We start from the raw sequence: 22,624 nt of genomic DNA on the forward strand, positions 1-22,624 counted from the left end.
CAGGGGAACATACATCAGATTGCCAAAGAGGAGCTATACAAGGTAGTATCATACATCAGATTGCCAAAGAGGAGCTATACATGTAGTATCTTTGATGAAAATCCAGAATACATCAGGCAATGGCTGCAAGAGTTGGAGAGAGAACTTTTTAGTGATATTGATGAAGCAAGTATCATTAGCCCCGCTCAAAGCACATATATTGACAGGGAATGGGTAGACACAATAGAAAACCTCCTGTATGAGGATTCCCCTATGCATTCTCCGATGGAGAGCACAACCTTGAAGGATTATTCTAATGGAAGCATAGATTATCCCAGTGTTGCAAATATCTATGATTTATGTTCTGTTTCACAAACTAATTCTTTGCAACAAGAAGCATATGCATCAACTGGTCACCGGCAAGATAATGTTCATACAGGGAGCTCTTCCAAACAGCTGTTAGTTCAATGTGCAACTGCAATATCTGAAGGTGACAGTTTTAGTGATTGCAAGGTACTACCTCAGGTTAAAGGCACCCTTGTTGTTTGTCCCATGGTAGCTGTTATTCAATGGAGGAACGAGATTGCTCGGTTCACTGCTGAAGGAAGCACTAAAGTTTTGGTTTATCATGGCGCAAATAGATGTAAAGATGTGGCCGAGCTTTCTCAATACGATTTTGTTTTGACTACTTATTCCATTGTTGAGATAGAACATAGAAAGCATTTGATGCCTGCAAAAGAAAAATGTCAATGGTGTATTAAATTATTTTATCCAGATCGGTTGGCCATCCACCTCCGTTTCTTTTGTGGACCCACTGCCGTGAAAACTGAAAAGCAATGCCAATGAAAAAATGTAAAAAAGGAAGTCAGGTAATGCGGATACTGATAGTGAAACAGATGTCCATGACAAGAAGTTGAAGGGGAAACGAAAGTCTAAGAGATCAATAGATGATGAAAAATTCGAACTGGCTTCTGGCAGGAGGAAATGCAAATCGCAGATGAAAGAGACCGATGGATATGTGGAGGGTAAGGGTCAAAGGAAATGGAGAAAGAAGAAAAACGTGAGTACCGATTTTGAAGATACTATAGAGGCTGCCAACAATGCCTCAGGTTCATCAGCTGACACAGGGTCCTCTGTTCTACATTCAGTCAAATGGAATCGAATAATATTGGATGAGGCCCATTTTATCAAGAATAGAAGATGCAGCATAGCTAAAGATGTATTCTCATTACAGTTATGTTACAAGTGGGCTCTCAGTGGCACTCCTCTTCAAAATTGTGTGGGAGAATTGTATTCACTTGTTCGGTTCTTAGATATCTATCCTTACTCCTATTAATTCTGTAAGAAATGCGACTGCAAATCACTTGATTACAACTTTGGGAAGCATTGGCGGAAATGTGATCATTGTGGTCATTCACCACTACACCATTTTGCTGGTGGAATAAGTATGTTGCAAATCCGATAAAGAAATGGGGCTACAGATATGAAGGTCATCAGGCTCTGATTTCTCTCAAGTACAAAGTTCTAGATAGCATAGTTTTAAGGCATACCAAGTATGAACAGGCAGCAGATCTTGCCTTTCCTCCCAGAGTAGCATTTCTAAGATGGGATGCGTTTGATGCAAGAGAACACAATATTGGAATCTTCCACAGCAAAGGGTTGTCTCATCCACTATCATTCACTCAGTGAAAGAATTCTGTTGATGAACTCTGTAAATACAAAGAGAACTAAAAAAAAAGACTTTCTGTTAAGGATGTTGGATTTCAGTTGGGATGTGCACATTCAAGAAACTGTTTGCCAGTGAGTTCAGACCAAAATGTCGAAGGGAAAGGTCACCATCCTGTGCCTGAAAAGAATGCTTCATTTCATAAGCAGACTGACATATTGCCCAGCCCTCCCGCGTGTGATCTCTGGAAACAGTGGCACTATGATTACGGAATTTTTACTTTGCTTACTGCACCTTTGTTTCTTTCAACCTTTGAGCTTTCTACTAGAAATATTGAAAATGGTTGTACTATAACGAATCAAGATGCTCGAGAGTGTTCCTCTCCCGATGGTCATACATATTTGAAGATCCTCAACACTGTTAATGGAAAGGAAATGTTTGCAAGTGCCGCTTCAGGTGGTCTGATCATCCAAGTTGGCGAGGCAGCACAAATTTTGTCAGATGGGAAGCTTCGTGCCACAGTTCATTGTGTTTACAGACCTTCAGAAAGAGCAGATGTAAGCTGACAAACATTGTGGTTTTCCTCCAACCATCGTGGAATAAGCCTCTTTCCTCTGGAATGTGGCTTAATGGAGAAAATACAGAAACCAAACATGATGGTAAAGACATATTTACATCTTCAAGTATAGATATGACGCAAACAAATGAGTTAAAAAATAAATTTATCGGCTTATCTCCATTTAATGAAGATGAACCTAGTTCAAAATATGTTGAACGAAAATCCACAGAGAACATTGAGACCTTTACTGAAGACTGTGTTTTTGAAATTACACAGCAGTTTCGTAGCGCGCTACGAAACTGCTGTAGGTGATGATTTTAACACAGACAGGCAGTTTTGTATTATGAGCGGGAATTTGAAAGGGAAACACCAAAGGGTATGCAAGACACCAGCTAGAGCAACGATAGTCAATCAGATCAAGACAGGTGGATGCTTTAAAGGCTTGAATATTCAAATCCAATTTTGGATTTTTGTCATAAAGTCCCTTTATCACCGTTCAAGAGGTATCAAATGATGTGAATACAAGGAAATTTTGCCTGCACACATGTCCATCGATGAAGCTCACAGCACATCAAGAACGTGGCAGTGTTCCATGTTTTGGGTTATTAAAAGCTAGAAGACATGCTTCTGTACATTCGAGCATTTTGAGGAAAACTGAAGCCAAGAAGAAAGGGAAATCTCCTAATACTTCTGAGCAGTTAAAAGATTCAGCATTCAAGGTCAATATGGAACATTAAACATCCATCTTAGCCAAATCGAAAGAGGACCAGGTGTCAAAGAACAAGGAGAGACCATTATGCATGGAACATGGAGTTAGAGTCATATTTATTTTAGAACTCTTTAAAAACTCCAGTTAGCACTTTAGTTGTATTTATTAGTTAGTTCAATAGCTGATAGGTGTCAGTAGAGGTAGTTATCGACTCCCCTCATGCTGGAGGAGGAAGCTCGAATTAGTTAGAATAAGGATTCTATATATAGTTGAAACAGCAATGTAATGAGGGTTGGAAATTTGATAACAGAGTACTATTTTGGCTTATGTAAAGACAGAGTTCAGTAATATAATTTGGCTGCTTTTCTTCTCAGGATTCATGAAGGATTTCTATGTTCAGAATGTATGATTTTATCTTTTCTTTAATTTCTTTTACAGTTGCATAGGTGTACAATCACTCAGAATTCACTGGTTGTGCTCTGATTTCCTGTGTGCATTTATGCGTTGTGGTTCCATATGTGTTGTGTTCTGAATTTTCAAATGCTAAGTGCCCTGACTTCTATGTAAAGGCAGTATCATTGTTTACTGAAGTGTGATTGACTCCATAGGCCCAATGGAAACTTATGAAATGTTTGTCCAGCCTTCATATTTATCACTGTTATTTCACAAGAGTTAGCCATCTTATTCTTAATCAAAATCAATAACCCTTTGAGAGAGCCCTCTCAGGCTAAGGAGGCTAAGCCTTAGTCAAAAGATTGGTTTGAAACAGTTACTTGAAGTCTTCCTGGTTTGCAGCCTTCCAGGGCCTGATTTTGAGATAACAGGAAGTATATTTCGGTGCACTTTCCAATGGATAATTTTTTATGCATACTTTGAGCCCATTTTCTATGTCTAACATGGTTGCAAAGTCTCTTTCACACTTTTCTCCTTGACTCTTCTTCTCGTGTGTGGAATGTTCAAATCCCAACCACCATAGTCATCATTTTATGGCTTCTCTAGTAAGCCTGCTACTATGATAATTCTCTACATGAAGCTTGTAGCTACCATGGGATTCCCTTTGGTTTGTCACTGTAGTCATCATTTTATGGATTTTCCAATACTTGCTACTATGATGATTTTCTATAAAGAACTCCAACAACCATGGGATTACTCTTGGACACCCAATCATAATATTGACCCTTGTTGACATCAATTCGAACACTAACACAACCACCTATACACTACAAACTGTCCAACAATCTCTCCCTTTGGTATTGATGGAAACTCCATAAGCTCTCCCATATGCTAGGAATAATCTTATTCGATGCTAATATTATCTCCCTTTGACATCAATGGAAAGGAATACTTCTTGAATACTCCACCTAAACCATTGCAACCTACTCTCCCATGAGTCCCACATGATAATTAGTTGTCACCACCTACCAAAATGAAGTCATTTGGAGGAAGAGTCACAACTCGTATCTGCTGTCTGAGATATTAAAATGGTTCTCCTTCTAGTGGCTTAATAAAGATATCTTCCAATTGCTCTTTAGTTGCCACATACTCAAGTTTGACAATATTGGCTACAATCTATTCCCTTAAGAAATGGAATTTGATAGGAATATGCTTAGTCTTTGAATGCATAAATGAAATTTTTGAGATGTTTATGGCACTTGTGTTATGACACATTATTGGAAAGGGATCAGTTAGATCTACCTGAATATATTGAAAGTTTGCTTCATGCATAGAATCTGCATATAATAGGTAGAAACAACAATATACTATGATTCAACATCGATAAGGAAATGGAGGCTTGTTTCTTGCTGACCCGTGACACTAAGCATCTTCCTAGGAAGAAATATGCATCAGAAGTACTCTTACTTTCATCAAGGATTCCAGACCAATATACATCTGTGTTGGCCTTCAACTTGAATTATTCACTCTTAACACACCACAATCCATACTATGTTGTTCCTTGGGGATATTTGAAAATCCTCTTGACAGCAACAAAATAACTCTCACACGGAAAGCCTAAAATCTGGCTACAACAACCACTTCTTGCATGAGTTCTCGCATTGAAGCTGTAAGATACAACAAGTTTCCTATCATTGATATGTATTCAGTCTGATTTAATAGCGGTGTTCCATATTCTTTGTACAACTTACAGCCTGTAGTCCTAGGTGTGGTCACTAGTTCGCAATCTTCCAGTCCAAGTTCGTTCAGATTTTCCTCGAGATATTTGGATTGGGATATAAACACTCCTTATGGAGACTGAGAAATTTTCAAACGCGAGAAGAAGGAAAACCCTGTGATCATGGACATTTCATATTTTGTTTGCATACATTTTGCAAATTGATACCCCAATTGTTCCATGTCGCTGCCAAATATTATATCATCCACATACATCACTACTATCAGTAGATGGTCATCTTTAGACTTTACATATCAGTTACTGTCAACTGTGCCTTTTGTAAAGCCTTGTTGCTGAAGGTATTTATCTAGCCTTTCATACCAAGCTCTAGGAGCCTATTTCAGTCCATACAAATCTTTCTTTTATTGTTATAAAAAAACTTCATTAGTGGTGAGTATAAATCCCCCTGGTTGCTCAATGTAAACTTATTCTTACAAATATCCATTGAGAAATCCATACTTCACATCCATCTGATACACCTTGAAGTTTGTATGGGAGGTAAGAGCAATAAATATCTTGATAGATTCCACTCATTCTACTGGTGCAATGGTTTCTTCTAAATATGCCCATTCTATTTGGGCATACCCTTTGCAAACCAAAAGAGCTTTGTTCTTGATTACCTGGCTTTGCTCATTAAGTTTGTTTTTGAAAACCCATTTGGTTCCAATAAAGTTTTATCTCGAGGACTTGGAACAAGCTACCAAGTTTCATTATTTTTAATCTAAGCAAGTTCTTCATTCATAGCTTTCACCCAGAACTTGTCTTCACTTGCTTGCTTGAGATTCTTGGGTTCTATATGTGATAACAGAGCTAGACTTGCATAACTTGTATTACCAACTAGTTTTCTCCTAGTTTGTACAACATGTCTTTGATCTCCATGTATCTAACTCTCAGGATGTTCTTTTTGTACATACCTAGAAGGTGTTTTTGGCCTTGGAGTTGTGTCTGCTTCCTCACCTTCACTATTTGAATCTATTTCTTCCAGTTCTGCAGACCGCATATATAAACTTTCCTGATCATCTTAGTTCATATTTCTTTTAGAGGACTTAGGTTGTGAACCTATTTCATCTACTATCACATCAATTCAATCCTCAATCTTCTTTTTCCACTCGTTGTAATACTTATATCCTTTACTTCGAGTAAAGTACCTGAGCAATAGTCCCTCGTTAGCACTAGAGTCAAACTTTCGAGGATTCTTATCATTCCTTTCGATGAAGCACTTGCTTCCAAACACCTTCATATGTTTAATCAATGCACATCTTCCCTTCCACAACTCATAGGGAGTTTTATTACTATTAGGCCTCAGTTTAGTTTTGTTTGACATGTACACTACTTCCTGTGTTGCTTCTCCCCAGAATATGTGAGACATGTCTGCTTCATCCAACATTTCTCTACCCATTTCCTGAATTTTCCTATTCTTCCTCTCCACAACTCCATTTTGTTGTGGATTTCTAGCCGCTTAGCACTACCTTATGATGTCATGATTTTCATATAATTCCTCAAACTTTACTGTTGTGTACTCTCCCCCTCTGTCTGATCTTAACCATTTTATCTTTAAATCTTTCTCATTTTCTACTTGAGCTTTAAATTTCTTGAAATGCTTGAATGATTCCAATTTTTATTTTAAGAGCACAATCCAAGTGGCCCTGGTGAAATCATCAATGAGCAACATGAAATACCTTTCTACTTCTAAGGTTTTTTATCTACTTGCGCTGAAAATGTCTGTGTGAATGAGCTCTAGCGGTCTGGATGAGAAGAACTCTTTTGACTTGAAATGAGTCCTAGTCTATTTTCCAAACTAACATGATTTGAAGATTGAGTTATCAGGCCTTAACAATCTTGGTAATCCTCTAATGGCTCCTATCTTGATAAATTTGATCAAAATGTCAAAATTCATATGCCCTAGCCTCTTGTTCTAGAACCGTGCTTCACTTGTTTTTCTTAAATAGTAATTAATATTGGAATCGTCAAACACATATACATTATGGTGGGTTGTGATTTCTTTTCCAACCAGTTTTCCATTCTTCATTTTGCATATCCCACAATATTTAGATCGAAAGGCCACATCATAGCCATTATCACACATTTGTCTAACACTAAGCAAATTGTGCTTCATACCTTCTACATACAACACATTTTGTGCCTTTATTTTTTTATCAAGACAAACTACAACTTACCTTTGATTCTTGTTGGAGCATTGTTTCCAAAGGTGACATTGTTTCCTCTATCTTTCTATTTTAGTGATAGAAATTCTATTTTGTCCTCAGTCATATGTTTGGAACAACCACTATCCACATACCATTTGTTTTCTTGATTATGAGTCGATAAAGCAAGTCCACACTACATGCTCCTTTTATTCTTTTGATTCTGGTTCCCATTATCCTATTGAATAGCTGGCTGTCTAACATTTTGGAACTTAGAATCGTATTAAAATATGCTTCTTCACTCACCTGCTTTGTGCCAAAAATTATTAATTTGTATCATTCTACTTCTCTTAACAAGGGAGAGAATATGTTCTGATTTTTGAGAGAAGAGTTTGGAGATTTAATACTCTAATACTTATTATTTCTAGGATTTTCATCTATTTCAACTTTGATCCTTCTACAATAGAGAAAATTATTTCCATAAATATGACATTTATAACAATGACCATAAAATAAATAGGCATGCATATTGCTGGAAGTCTTATGAAATTGTGCATGAAAGTACCCTAGTTGTCTGGCTTATTGATTCATTCTCCTTTGACAATCTCCTCTTTGCCCTACTGCTCTTTTCTCTACATTGATTCTTTCATGGAGCTTCTTCCCATAGGTCTGTGGTTCTTCAAATCTTATGGTCCTAAATTTTATCTTCTCCATAGAATATTCTTATGGCTTTGAGTATCCGAGACCAGTTATGATTCCTGAGGGACTTTGACTACATAGGATCTGATCTCGTCTCCTTATCACTTCAACAATTTTTTCATTTAAACCCTTCTTGATATTTGTTTTCTCAAGATTTGTTCTCAAAGAGACAAACTCTGTTTCAAGACTCTGACAATTCTCTTCCCATTCCTAGATCAAATATTGAAGAACCTCTTCATTTCATTTATCCTCTTCTAGTTTAACTTTCAAAAATAGAATATCATATTTTCACGTCTTAGAGATTGTTTCCTTCCTTAACTTGAGTATCTCCCATTTTAATTGCTCATTCTCTTCTTCTAGTTTCTCACAGGTTCCTTTTTTTCTTCTAGTAGAAGTACTAAACTATGTTTACTCTTGATAGATTCTTCAAGTTTTTCTTTTTGATAAGAAAATTCCTCATTATCAGAGCTATGCATACCTTCTTCAGCATGCTATAGGTGTTCCTTCAGCTTTTTATTCTTCTTCCTTTCTTTCTTTAGTTCATCAAGGGCACTGATGAGTTCCCCTTCAAGGTCCATTATTTCTTCTTCTTCCTCCTCTTCAAAGTCCATAATCACTTTTTTATTGGAGTGTGTTTTGAAAGGCATAAGGAATACTTATCAAAATCATTCTTCGATGAGTTTTCACTTTCTGACTTTGGTGTTGAGCTATCCTCTTTGGAGTAGAACCCATTTTCCTTATAGATCTTTTTCTTCTGATGTGTCTGAGACTTGGTTCCACATTTATGATCCTCTTACTTTTCATCCTTTTCCTTATAAGGGCATTTGGACGAGAAATTTCCAACTCTTCCAGAGTCAAAATACTTGAGGGAAACTTCCTGAGCCACACTTTAGTTTTCTAGCTAGTTGAGCCAACTCGTGATCAAATTCACAAATGGAGTAGTTTTGATGATCTTTATGCTCCTTGGCCTTTTTAGATACTTTGAATGTTTCTTTCCTGGGTTCCAAAATTTCTATTCCTACTCTCATCTCTTAGGTTGTGAGAGTACCATGCAACTGGTCCATCTTGAGATCCTTTAAATTAGCCATTTATTCAATAGTTAGGAATTTGGTATTAAATCTCATGGGTAGAGATCTTAATATTTTCTAAATAGTCATCCCTTCCTTGACCTCTTAACCAATTTGTCTAGTCATATTAGTTACTTCATCAACTCTAAGGAAGTATTGTGCTATGCTTTCATTTTCACTCATTGTCAAACTCTCAAATCTCATTCTGAATGATTGAAGATTCGCTTGCTTGACTTTGTCGTCTCCTTCATGATTTTGATTGAGATTTACCCATACTTCCTTAGTAGAATTATAGTGCACAAATTTTACAAGTTATGATTGACGAAAACCAAAAATAATGACATTCTTGGCTTTAACATTGTTTCCATATAATTTTTTACCATTTGTATCAATGGGAGGAAATTCGGGGAAATTGTAATCTATAAGCATTGAAGTCCAAACATCTACTCCTAGGGACACAATATACACTTCCATTCTTACTTTCCAAAAGGAATAGTTTGACCCATCAAATACTAGTATTCTACATGATTAAGCCTCTTGATTCTCTTGCCTATACATAATTCCTTATAGATCTACCTTCTAGTGATTAGACTGTTGTTGAAGGAACCTAACTATGATACCAACTATTGGAATAAGGAATTACTTGTGGGGGGGGGGGGGGGGATGTGAATCAGTACGAGTGAGATTCTTAAAACTTGTTATTAATATGGTCACATTGCTCTTTTTATATATTGTTACTTATTGAGAGCATTCATTCATAAACGAGATGAAAAACAAGGTTAATAATTCATGTTTATACAACCAAACACATGAGAAACACATACATTTGACACACTATTTTCATGTGTAAACCCAAAGTGAAAAAGAAAACCAATTTTTTTGTTTGTTTATGATGTAAATTAAGAACCTAATTACTTCTATTTGTTTGTGAGCACCCACGCATAGGTGTTTCAGGGAAAAATAGTGTCGATTCGAACTGCTAGTCCCACTAAGATGGGTAGCTACCTTAGAAACAAACAATCAAAGAATTTCGAGATTTCTTTTAAGTGTAATAGATAAGAGGGAAAAAGGGAGGACCAACCTGGATCTTCCGCTTGGATCCTTGCTTTATTTCTCTTTCCCTTGATATAATTTTCCACTTCTCTCCTACTTGTCCTACTTCACAGAGTACCTGTAGATTCAAAGTAACAGAAAACCATCAAAGAATATCTATCTAAAACATCATAAACAATGAAAAATCAGAAACACTTTGACCATACAATTATATTCATAAACAATAAGATTCACAAATACATGATTATATGGAGGAAAACTCAAAGAAATTTATTAATAGTAGAAGAGAGAATTACAACCCAGTTTTTTGATCCAGCATCATCCTCCCAGCATAGAAGCCCTCTTCACCTCATGAAAAGCAAGATCACCCAAAAATACAATGTCTTTTATCATAGATAAACCAACAGCACTTCCTTACAAATTACAAAATTCCAGCCTCTAGATCTCTCAGATGAGGGATCCATTTATAGATGTATTGCAAGGATGTGAGTCAGCTCTGGGTTTTTGTTTATTGTCATTCCACTGATAGTTCTTGGTTCCACTTGGATATTTCATTGATCTCTTACTCATCCCTGGGAAAATTCATAGAGGCAAGCGTCTTGGGAGAAGTTTATGGAAGATTCCATGAGCTTCCACTTAGCAAACTGTCTCTACCATTTGTCTACTCTCACTCATCACAACCTACAGAAGGCCATTTCAGTACTCATCACACCTGGCTAGTGTGGCAGCCAGTATGCATCACACCTTGACCATGGAGTAGTTAGTATGGTCCACTTTTGGCTAGTTCTAAGTGGTTTTTCAGGTGGAACTTCTGGGAAATGATGTAATCAATTGACCATGATCCTTTAGGGTATGAAACAACACTTTTAGGGACTAAAGAGCCCTTGGTTTATGGAAATATGAGTTTGGGGTTGCAGTGCCCAAATATGTCTATAACAATAGGAGGCACCTAACCCATTTAGTTAGCATGCACCAACTTTCCAAGAGGCACCACCCTCTTTTGAATGTAGGCACCAACCTTCTCTTTCCTTTTTTCTACTATTTCATACAATTTTCAAACTGAAAATAGAGGCATATACATTACAAGTAAACTACCAAAATGGTTGGTTATAGATTCAAATTTTTCTATCTATCTTCTGCTTCTCCACTAAATCCCTTTGGTCCCATGCCACTATTATTTACTTGCTTCTCACTGTAACACCTCCTCAACGCTTTACCTAATGTCTCACGAGCTCTCTACTGCAACACCTTTGTTCATCTCACATTTATTTTTACATCAATCACTCTGCTGCCTGCTCTTAGACACTACCCTCATTGTTCTCCTCACAGCACACCCGCTACTCTTTTTGCACAATCACTTAGTGTGCTCTTGGTGCTTATACCTCTCTGTCTCTACACACAATTCCCACTCCTCAGCACTTCAGTTATATGCTCAACTCACCTAATCGCTCCATTCAAAACAATGGTTTTGTTTCATAGATGCACACTGCTCGAAGAAATCTCTGCTACCTATACCCATACTTCCCAAATGTACTTTGGCATGGCTTCCCTTGCTACTATTGTGTGCTCTTGGATGACCCCTATCATGGTATTAATGAATGAGATAGATCTTGGAGCTTTTTAATGAACAACTTTGTAAATATTCATGGTGATAAATTAATTCTTAGATGACCTATGTACTCCTCCAATAGTCCCATTCTTAGTTATTTTTCATTAGATGCTGACAGTCCTCAAGGATGGCTATTCTATCTTCATTTAATTCTCCCAGCTGTGCATGTGAACGAGCTAATTGCTTCCTTCATTCCCACACAATAGTCTCTATAAAATAATGTCCTTGATTCCTTCTTTCAAAGTCCTCTACAATTTTTTCCCATTTAAAAAATTAACTCTATTGATCCTCTATTAAATTCTTCAGCTACCGACACGCACATCCTTTAACTCACTCTATTGCCTCATCAAAACATGCCCTCTCTTAAATTACAAAAGTGGAAAGTTACAATATTACACTCCCTAATATCCTTGACTCCCTTTTCCTTTGGGTCCTTTAACAACTACTTTCTCATAGGACCAAGAGTTATGACTAGAGTCTTAACACTATATCATATCCCTTCACTATCATAGCTCTCATAATTGGAATGTTACGATATTTCACTATTTGATATCCTTGGCTCCTTTAGCGCTTATCTCGATGTCTATATTCCTTAACATAGGACCGAGGGTTGTGAGTGAGGGCTTAGCCCAAGGTCCTAAGGCCTGTTGTTCCTTGTGTGGTTATATATTTGTTTTTTAAATATTTGTCGCCCTTGGTTCCATTGGACTTATCATGACCGAGCATTTTATCAACATCAAAGCTTTTTTCATTAAAACCTTATTTAGCAAGTGCTTTCACAAAAGTTACGATATGGCTCTCCTTTGATATTTCAGTTTGTGATATGATGACATCACTAATCGCTTCACCTTCTCAGGCCCATTGGCATGCTGCCACATGTGATATAGGAAGAGAGAGAAAAATTTCTTGATCGCCCATGACTTGGAAACAACTCCTTTGTTGAATTTTTTCTTAGCATTTCTTGACACTTTTTAGCATTATCGGCCCTACTGGGTATCGTAACTTCTAAAATTTCCTCTATGTTGACGGTGCTAGATCCACCAAAATTCAATGGATCTCCCCGATATGAAGTCCCAACTAGACCTCACACCATTTGGTGTAGGAGTCGCATCTGGTATGATGGCCCGATTGCCATTGTCTTAAAGATATGCCTTAGGTCTTGCTTGTCAGCACATGAGAGTGGTATACTTAGTCTTCAAACAATGAGGTTCATGTGCCTGGTGAGTGTTTTGTGTCACTTGTGTCAAATTTCTTTCACTGCAGAGGGAGAGAGTGAAAGTGAGTCTCAAGTCAAAAGGGAACAATGCCAACTCAGTTAGAGACACACAACACAACATGATCTACGTAGCTTCCGGCTAAGTATTCCACACATATGCGACAGTCACAAACACAAGGTGAAAAGATAGCATGTACAACACCCAGAATAATAGTCCACATGAGTGCGATGGTCGTTATCACAAGTTTACAAGAATGAGTTTGTCAAGTTTTCGATGGATTAGTCCACGGAGGCGAGGCAACAATAATAACTGATACAACACATTTCCAACAACATATGCGCTAAAACAACTGAAATAGTTCAACTATCTTAGTACAAGTTAAAGCAACATGCATTAGAAGCATTCAAAGAATAGTCTTACAAAGAAATACAATACATGTGTGAAAACGTGTTGGCTTGTTAACAGGCTTCTGAATTAATCAAAATTTCCAATACACATCCGTACACTATACATCACTAACCCCAATAGTGGGGCATTGGAGTGACTGATCACTCCTTAAATAAAATAATACACACTCTCAAGGCTATGTGGGAGGAGTCAAGGTGAAAAGTCCGTTGCATGTACAAATGAGATGTATATATAGCCAAGGGTGAAACTGAACCTTGTGATTGTTTGACTTCCCTCATGACTATTCGACATACATGAATCTTTGACTTAAATATGCGGGTCTCTGGTATTTCCACGTTACATTACATTGATTATACCAGTATGAACCAAAGTAGTGATGTGGCTGAGGTGACTCATGACATGACTCAGCATGACACTGCTAGTATGAACATGATCGATGTGTTGTTTGTGTTGATTTGTTCTATTGTTGAGTGATGAGTGTGCTTGTGGTGTCCCATAGATTCACCTCTGCATGGTAGAGTGTGCAGAGTCTTCAATGGTGTTGGTCTTCGCTTGATGATTCATGCATTTGCATGTGCCTCCTTTGATTGCTACTAGGTATTCTTCATGTGTTCGTCCAATTGTGAGCAAGACTTCTAGCATGCACTCCTTGTCCATCCCGTTCATTGTCACGCCATGTATCATCCATGTACATGTTTCTAAAATCACTCATGATGAGACGACATCAAATCTAAAAATCCCCTAGTCTTCCATGATGCATTGTCATTCTTTTCCAGGTGCAGGTTATAGGGAGATTCCGGGTGCAGGTTATAGGGAGAGAGGACAAGGCTCTTAAACAAGACAGAGCAAATGTTAGGTTGGGATACAAGGCTTCAAGTAATTGATGGGAAAAATTGCACAGAGGTCAATGAGAGGATGGGCTAAGAAGTCCAGGACAATAGTGACATTTGTAGGACCTAGCTCAGATAGGAGGCAAAACTTCGCAATTTTTCTGGGGAAGGTAGTGCGGGATGCAGAAGGCATTGGCAGTGAAAACTACATAGATTTCTAGAGGAGGCTAGGATCAGGCTGCGGAAGCTTGCTGGGTAGAACTGCGTAGATCTATGAGGCAGTCATGTAGGACATGTCTGTGTAGTTTCCAATGTGAGTGGGTTTTCAGGCAGCAAGTGGATTGTCCATGAAAACTTTGCAATTTTTAGGACAAGTGGCAAGTAGGCTTGTAGGGGTACTGAATCAAAAAACTGCACAATGTCCAAAGAGTGCAATGACAGGAAGCAAGTTCCTTTCCCTCATGTCTACACAATTTATTTAGTCAGTGTAGGTAGGCATGATGACAACTTCTGTAAAATTTTTGGCATGAGTGAAGCTTTGGCTGACTACCTAATTCAAATCCTCTGGTTGACTAGCAGGAGGCTTGATGGATAGGCTTGTAGGAAGTGCAGACTGAAATGTCTTCTTGTGAAACTTCTACGTTATTCTGGGTGATAGTCAGCCAAGTTAATTCTAAGATTATGCAGTTCAGACTTCCTAGAGGGAAGCCTCAAGATTTGCACATTTCTGGGCAACAATCCTGGGTCACTGAGGGCCGATACTTCGTAGTGCAGCTCAGTGTGGGTATGACGGATGGAGGGTGGTCTAGTTAACAAAGTTTTGAAAAAATGGCCAAGTGTGTGAGCGAGTGAACTCATGTATACATAACCTTGTGAAAAAAAACTTAACATGATTTGTCGACAAGACACCTCAAACCACATGAGAACATATACTCACTGTGACTGACTGTGGAACTGTCTAGTGTTGAAAGCGACAAGTGTGACACTTTGGATAGACCTTCGAATGACCGTGACGACACTTGCACAACAGTGCTTAAAAAATTGTGTGTAAGTGTGACAGGTATTTACATAGTCAAAAAAACTCATGCAAACGAATACAAACCTTCGATATCACCAGAACAAGGTCACAAGCATGACATGGAAATAAACATGCCGAAGAGGACATTTGGACAAAGATGTAAAAAGAAAGCAAGACATGTAGAAGAAACATATGAAATGACTTTTTTGTGTTTGCACAAAACCATGTTACTGAAGACATGATGATATGACGATGACAAGCAGTCTTGCAAACTCAACTAAGAAATGTACTTCGAAAGGTTTTATGTACTTACCATACTTACCCTCAAGATGATCATGCATCAAATGGATTTTGCATGTAGTTTGGACCTTTATCATCAGTTAGTATCTTGGTCCTTCTCCTCAACTCCTTGGGGGGTGATCTTGCCATGTCACCTTTTCCTGTAGTCGCTGAGAGATATACTAGCGCAGTTCCAGCAGGCCGTGGGCACTACCAAAATGAAGCCATGAGAGGCCCAACTATGCAGTTTCTGAATGCAAGAGAAATAGGACAACTTTACACAATTTTGAGGCACAGGACACTGCTATGGGATTGGTTCATGGGAGGACAACTCTATGCAATTTCTGAGTGTAGTGTAGCCTGTGTAGCTGGGTGGAAATATTGTGCAGTTTTTGATGAAAGTGGATTGCACCTAGGGAAGGACACTGAAACCACTGTGTAGTTTCAGATGCTAAGGGATGTTGGGGTCTTTGTGCACTGAAGAGTTTCAATAGGCAAGGGATAAAGCTTGATGGTTGTAGAAGCAAAGGGTATAGTTTCGGGAAGTTGGATGAGGCTAGGTTGTTCAAGAAATCGGCTAAGTTTGAGATCAGTGAAACAGATGTAAACAAATATAGGACTCAACTATGATTTCACATGAACATTTAATGATACAACATAGACCATCCATAATGTATAAGACATACTTTTCTTGATGCAACAACCATTGTGACAAGAGTGCGTGAAGTGAGTGTGAATCATATCTATGTAATGAAAACAACTCCTATGCGCAAGATTTCCCTTGAAGCAAAACATCATTCCCTTTGCATGTAAAACAACAATCTCAATGCCCAAATATGACACATACTACATAAATATTAGAACGTGAACAAATCTTAAGATCAAGGAGGGGAACCTTGAGACCATCATATTAACAACAAGTGAAGAAGGATGATTGATCGCAGGATCTAAGGTAGGGTCTGAATTTTGCATGCGAGCCAAAATTTTCGAGGGTGTTTGCAGCTGCTACAACACTCTCTTAGGAAGTTCTAATATTTCAATATATAATACGCCACTTGTTCTGATATCTCGATATCTGATATGCTTCCTGCTTTCATGCTATGATATCCGATATGCCACCTCCTTCGATATCCCAATATCTGATATTCTGCCTACTCCGATGCTCAGATATACGGCATGCTGATCTCAGGGGTTCTTATATCGAGTCCCTATGAGCTTTGATCTCTGATATTTCATCCATTTTAAGGATTCAAGTCCCCATATTTTGGAAAACCATATCCTTTGATCCAAGAGTCGATGTTTGGACTTTCATATACCATTGGGAAGATATTTCAGTGCACTTTCTAATGGAGAAGGTCCAATTTATACTTTTGGCCCATCAGATACCTCTGATATGGATGCAAAATCTCTTCCACACTTTTCTCCTTGACTCTTCTTCCTATGATTGGAATGTTGTCATCCCAACCACCATTGTCATAAGTTTATGTCTTCACCACTAAGCCTACTACTATGATGGTTATCTACATGAAGCCTGCAACTACAATGGGATTCCATCTGGTCCATCACTATAGTCATCATTTTATGGCTTTTCTAGTAAGCCTACTACTATGATGATTTTCTACAAAGAACTCTAACAACCATGAGATTCCTTATAAACACCCAATCATCATGTTAACCCTTGTTGACAATAATGCCAATGATAACACAACCACCCATACAACACCAATATTCCAACACAATAGTCATAACATATCATAGCTAATACCGCCTATTCTCACCAAATAATTTCAGTCTTGACACCTATAGTCTTTTGCCACAAATTGTGGTTTATGGTTCTGACCTCCTGCCATCAGAATTGACAGTTTGGATTTAGCGTGGTAGATCTATGGCTTGTGCTAGGGGTCAAGCCCATGCTAACATCACTAAATAGTGGGCACGATAATATTTGTACCATTAATCTCAATAATATGATCAATCACATGCATGGGGGGTCCCCTGCCTGCTTACGTCACTCAAGGGGGGTTGTGCACACCGTTATATCATCGATGACGATCCAATGATTTAAATTTTGTTCATTTCACTATGTCACGGGATGAATTTATGCCCAATTAGTTTTGTTTATTAATTTATTTAGACCAACCTTTAACACCTAAACATTTTTTTATAAAATTCACAAAAATCATCACCAACTCATGGTAAAGCCCATCTAGTGTAAGTGTTGAATGTAGATGCTTTGCTACCACTCTCTAATGTCACCCAGCACCTCAGGTTACCATTAGAGGAATGTGGTATTTTTTTGTTAATTTTTGAATCAATGGTTAAGCATATATGTACGGTTAGATCCATGTACTCACTATGCCCACCAAAAACCCAACAAGCTTCCACTCTCCACATTAGCCAACACCTTCTAGGTGGGTCTTGCTGGAAACTTCACCCCCCTCAATATTTCTTGGTGGTTTCCAAAACAATGCATTTTTTTACCCACCATATTTATGTTCAGGGTTTACATGGACAGTGGGCCCTTTTAATTACTCCTCTTTGGCCTTAGTCTTGTCTACTAATCACCGCCACCAGAACAAGTTATCCTAGCACCTCATCTCTTATGTTCAATATTCCACTGAGAATGCAACGTCAGGTTGACCTTCCTATGGGTCCTCCCTCCACTAATGGAAATAATAATGATATTGTGTGTATGGATAAAACAACCATTCATTTTCATCCACTAGATCCCTCGTGACATACTATAAAGACCACCATTTACCAATTATTAGTACTTTCCTACTAGGATTTCATGGATGGTTACGTCGTATGGTCTCTTTTATCATTAGTTTGTTACCGCCAACTCTCTGCTGCCACCAGGACCACACCCACATTATCCTGCTCACATACATATCGATGCATGCATTTGGATACCCACATTAATCTCTTTTGTGTTCATGGAATTGGGCTGACATGGATAGCAGGACTCTTCTCCATGAATCAAATGGGAGCATACCATCGTGTGGCTTGACTTTCATCATCTTGCTAGCTTTCCTCTGGGAGCTTTACAATTGATTCCGACTTTAATTCTCCAAGGTGAAATTTTTCGGGTTGACTTGACAAGTGGGAAAGTCTTCAACCAATAGCGCTACGACAATAGTGCGATCCTGACCACATGACCTCCTTACATCATCCTGTTGTGGGGAAAAATGCCTATGCAGGACGATCCTATCCACCTAAGGTGTGACAGTGCCTTAGCAACAAACAGAGACAACTATTCTAGTATTCTTCCTTTATGAATTAAGAATGGAGAGAGATGGATGGACTAACCGGTGTCTTCTGTTTGTCCCTCGATCCGGCTTCTCTTCTCTTGGAGAGTTCCCAGCTACTTGCCTTCTCGCTCACCCAGCTTCAAGAGGTTTCTGCAAGATCACAAGAAGAGAACACTACACAAGACATGGATTCATATTCATAACTAGTTCAGGATTAGAAATAAACTAAACATACTAATGCAATCATACATCAAAATACATCAGTATATGGGAGAAACCAAGATAGCTTTATTGATGAATAACAAGGTTCAGGAAGAGATACAACCCAGAGGGCTCCAATCCAGCATCTCCTTCCCAGCAAATGGAATTCCTATCTTCACCCCCTTCAAAACATTAAGCACCCAATGATTCCAATCTCAAACCAACAACAATTCTTTGCAATAACAAAATTCCAGCCTCTAGATCTCATGGAGGAGAGATCCATATATAGATGTTTGGAGAGAGGATGAGTCAGCTTGAGATCTGACTAGTGTCCTCTCCCTCTGTCAGTTCTTGATTCCACTTGGAGGTTCTTGCTTCCACTTGGAGATTTGGAACCTCTTACTCATCACCAGTCGAATTCCCTGAGGCAAGTGTCATTTTGGAAGCTTCCTGGGTTTTGACACCTTGAGAAATGAACTTGCCACATGTCCAATCTCGCTCAGCGCAGGTAGCCAGTGTTGCCTTTGACATTCAGCGCAGGTAGCCAGTGTTGGCTTTGACATTCAGTGCAAACAACTAGTGGAGCCACTGAAATGATCCTGAATTGACTTGTTTTTGAGCAGTTTCTGGTGGAGAACTTCTGTGAATTGCTGTGGTTTGTTAGCCTTGTTCCTCTAGGGGTAGGAACAACATGTTTAGGGACTTTGGATCCCTTAGATTATGGACATTTCATGCTCAATGCTGTAAGGCACAAAAATGTCTATAACAGTTGCCCCCTAAAGTATGAGGTTGTTTATTGGGTGAAATGCTTTATCAGGGGGATCCGAAGTTCATCCAATGCTGGGAGGAGACCTGTAATAAGATACAATACAATACATTATTTTTCATACTGCTTTCATGGTCTAGCTGAGGCGGGCATTCCCATGCTCAGCTTTATAAATTGATTTTTCTGTACATAGAACAGACAATCGTCTGGTGGTAGACTGATAATTTTGATGAAATTATCATCCTTTGAGTAGGATGACTATCTGCTGCAATGATGTACATGTCAATGTCTTTATCTTTCCTGAATATATATCGCAGCCCGGATGGATGAAACTAGATCTGGGGTCTTCAAACTCGTTCGATCTTCACTCTAAGTACAAGTCGATCCATGTGAGAAATGTTCTGAAGTCGAACATGGAAAGACATCGCTTGATTACTGGTCAATGATGTAAACCGTTAACAAGCGCGAGAGGAATCACCGATAATGATAATGACCCTCAAGGTACTGCAGTACAATTCACGTGGTGTGAATAAAGTACTTGACGTCGAACACCACGCAAAATCTTTCGGTCGAAGGTCATTGATGTATACCTGTCGCCGGAAGTGAGAAACTTGCCATTGAGGCATGCAAGCTTCAAAGTACTGAAGGGGTTGTTCCTAGATCAACTTCTTGGATAATGAGCTGATGTCGACAAGAAGCGATCCGTCAAAGGAGGGCCTTAATGAATCCCACATCAATGACACGGAACGGAGCTAATGATTTTGATGGAGGTGAAAACGATCTGTGACATATGATTCAGGGTGGCGGTCATGAAAGGATGAAGGATAATGTATGGCAGTGGATGGGACACGGTTGACTTTTCTGAACGACTTCTCTTGAACATATGGCGACACTGATGCGATGGATCGGTAGCATTACCCCAAATATGGATGGTATGGCGAGACCATGGATGTGACCGGTGAATGAAACAACCCAACCCGATTGTGGTACGGAGGAAAAGTGTCATGTTCAAGAGCGACTTGCTACCATCAAAGTTTTCTTTCGTTTCTCCCAATTTTTCCCCAGTCATTGTTGACCAGTACCTCTTTATTTTTTTCAAGCTTGAGGAGGATAACATATGCTTGTTCTATAACCTGCCCTTCGGGCAAGCCCATCGCTATGTTTTAACGAGCCTAGCGATAGTGAAACTCGTTCTCGTCTAAAGACAAGTTTGTCGCTATTTAATGATTTTAACGAGTCTAACAACAAGGATAACTCGGTCCTTTTCATTTTCAGAGAGTTTGAAAAGGTACATAAAGTTAACTCCAAAATTCCTTTTTCGTCAGCTAATCCCTTTCGTCCGAAAAAGTATAAAACAATACAGAAGGGATGAGTTTTCGATAGTTTTAACGAGCCGAATAAAACAAGTGCTCGATATTTTTGTGCAATAATCCCTCAGGTCCAAAAAGATTAAAATCTAGAGGAGGGATAGCACTTCTTGTCCCTTTAACGAGCTGGAAGGCCAAGGACTCGGCAATCTTTTCATATTTTACGAGTCAGTTGAAAAGAGCTTAAAGAAGACTCGTCTTTTGACGAACGAGTGATAAACAGGGTTAGCAGCTGATTCCAGGTACAGGTTGGAATTTTCCAATCACGGCAGTGTCACAAGGATGGCTAGTGAAATCACTCTTTGCAGCTGTTCCTCAAAATGGGTAAACAATCATATGGAGGTGAACGATCGGCCAAATGAAAAGTGGAGGTGACGGTGCAAACACGACCAAGGTTTTAATGGCTGATAAGGTTACATTCACAGTGGTTATTTACCGGGTAGTGGTTCATTTTTTATTTTAAAATGAGCTTAAACGCTGGTGGAAACACTTGCTCATTGCTTATGTTTATTTTTTAACGAGCATGAAGTCCGCGTTAAAACTGCTCGGATCTTGCGTTTATTTTTTAACGAGCATGAACTTTGTGCTAAAACTGCTCGATTACCCAGTCATATGATAAGAGTGTCTCATTGAGATTCTATTTTTTATGGAGCTTCATCTCACGAAGCTTTGCCCCGCATCCTTTCTTTATGCAAGTTCGGAAACGACTAATCCTACAAGTTTAAAGGGTTAGACCTACAAGGTTAAAGGGAGGACCTAAAAATTTAAAAAATAAATAGTCACCCCTTGCTTGCACTCCAAAAGGTTTGCATGCCCCCAGGCATAAAGTACGATTTGAAGGTTACCTCTACTTCATTTCCGTCAAAACATTCGTTTCACCGAGAGAGGCCTACCTCTTTCAGGTTACCCAAAGATTGTCTCGTTAATATTTCAAACAAAACACTTCCTCGGCAATGTCTACCGAAATAGACAAAGGTGAGCGACGTAGCCCGCCAACTCACATAACTTTGACAAAAGAATCTTATTCTAGAATAACCCTCTTCCTAGATGGACGGGGTACAGACTAGTCATATTCTCCCGCGGAAACCTACTCTATACCCAAAGTTTCCCTGCCGAAGCAGACCAGGACGCATGCCCCCTGGGTTCCAGTCATATCCTCCCGGATTACTCGCGCTCATCAGGAGGACGGACCGTGGGTTGAGACACTTCTTGCGTGAATAGACCATTTAGGGATGGTATATGACTATTTGCGATGCGTGACCCGGGAAATGAAAGTTGGTCCACGAGCTTGACCACTCTTCCTTCGTGCGGAAAACACATTACTCTAAAGAGTGAGGAGACGAGGGCCCCCATGCAATATATATAGTCTCGTCCAAGGAGTAGGTTATAATCCAAGGGTCCTTGAACGACCATCACGTTCATTTGAACGGTCTTCCCTTTCAATGTGATAGGCACATTGGGGAGGATCCCTAAAGGTCGAATGGTTCCTTTATCAAAGCCTGACAGATTTCTCATTTCAGGCAAAAGCGCTGGCGAACCAAGCGCTTCCCAAGCAATAGAGGAAAGGATACTCACAGATGCCCCCTCATCAATGATAGTGCCAGCCATTACCATTCTGTATATTTGAACGAT

General features: G+C 39.0%; 1 pseudogene; it reads left to right on the plus strand.

Annotated features, from left to right (window-relative positions):
* Window positions 1–264: 264 nt before the first annotated feature.
* LOC149194888 (uncharacterized) lies at window positions 265–2,211 on the plus strand (annotated as a pseudogene).
* Window positions 2,212–22,624: the final 20,413 nt, after the last annotated feature.

Source organism: Pinus tabuliformis, chromosome 2_2 (genome assembly GCF_031772625.1).
Source record: "Pinus tabuliformis cultivar Carrire ecotype Pingquan chromosome 2_2, CPIR1, whole genome shotgun sequence".
NCBI lineage: Eukaryota > Viridiplantae > Streptophyta > Pinopsida > Pinales > Pinaceae > Pinus > Pinus tabuliformis.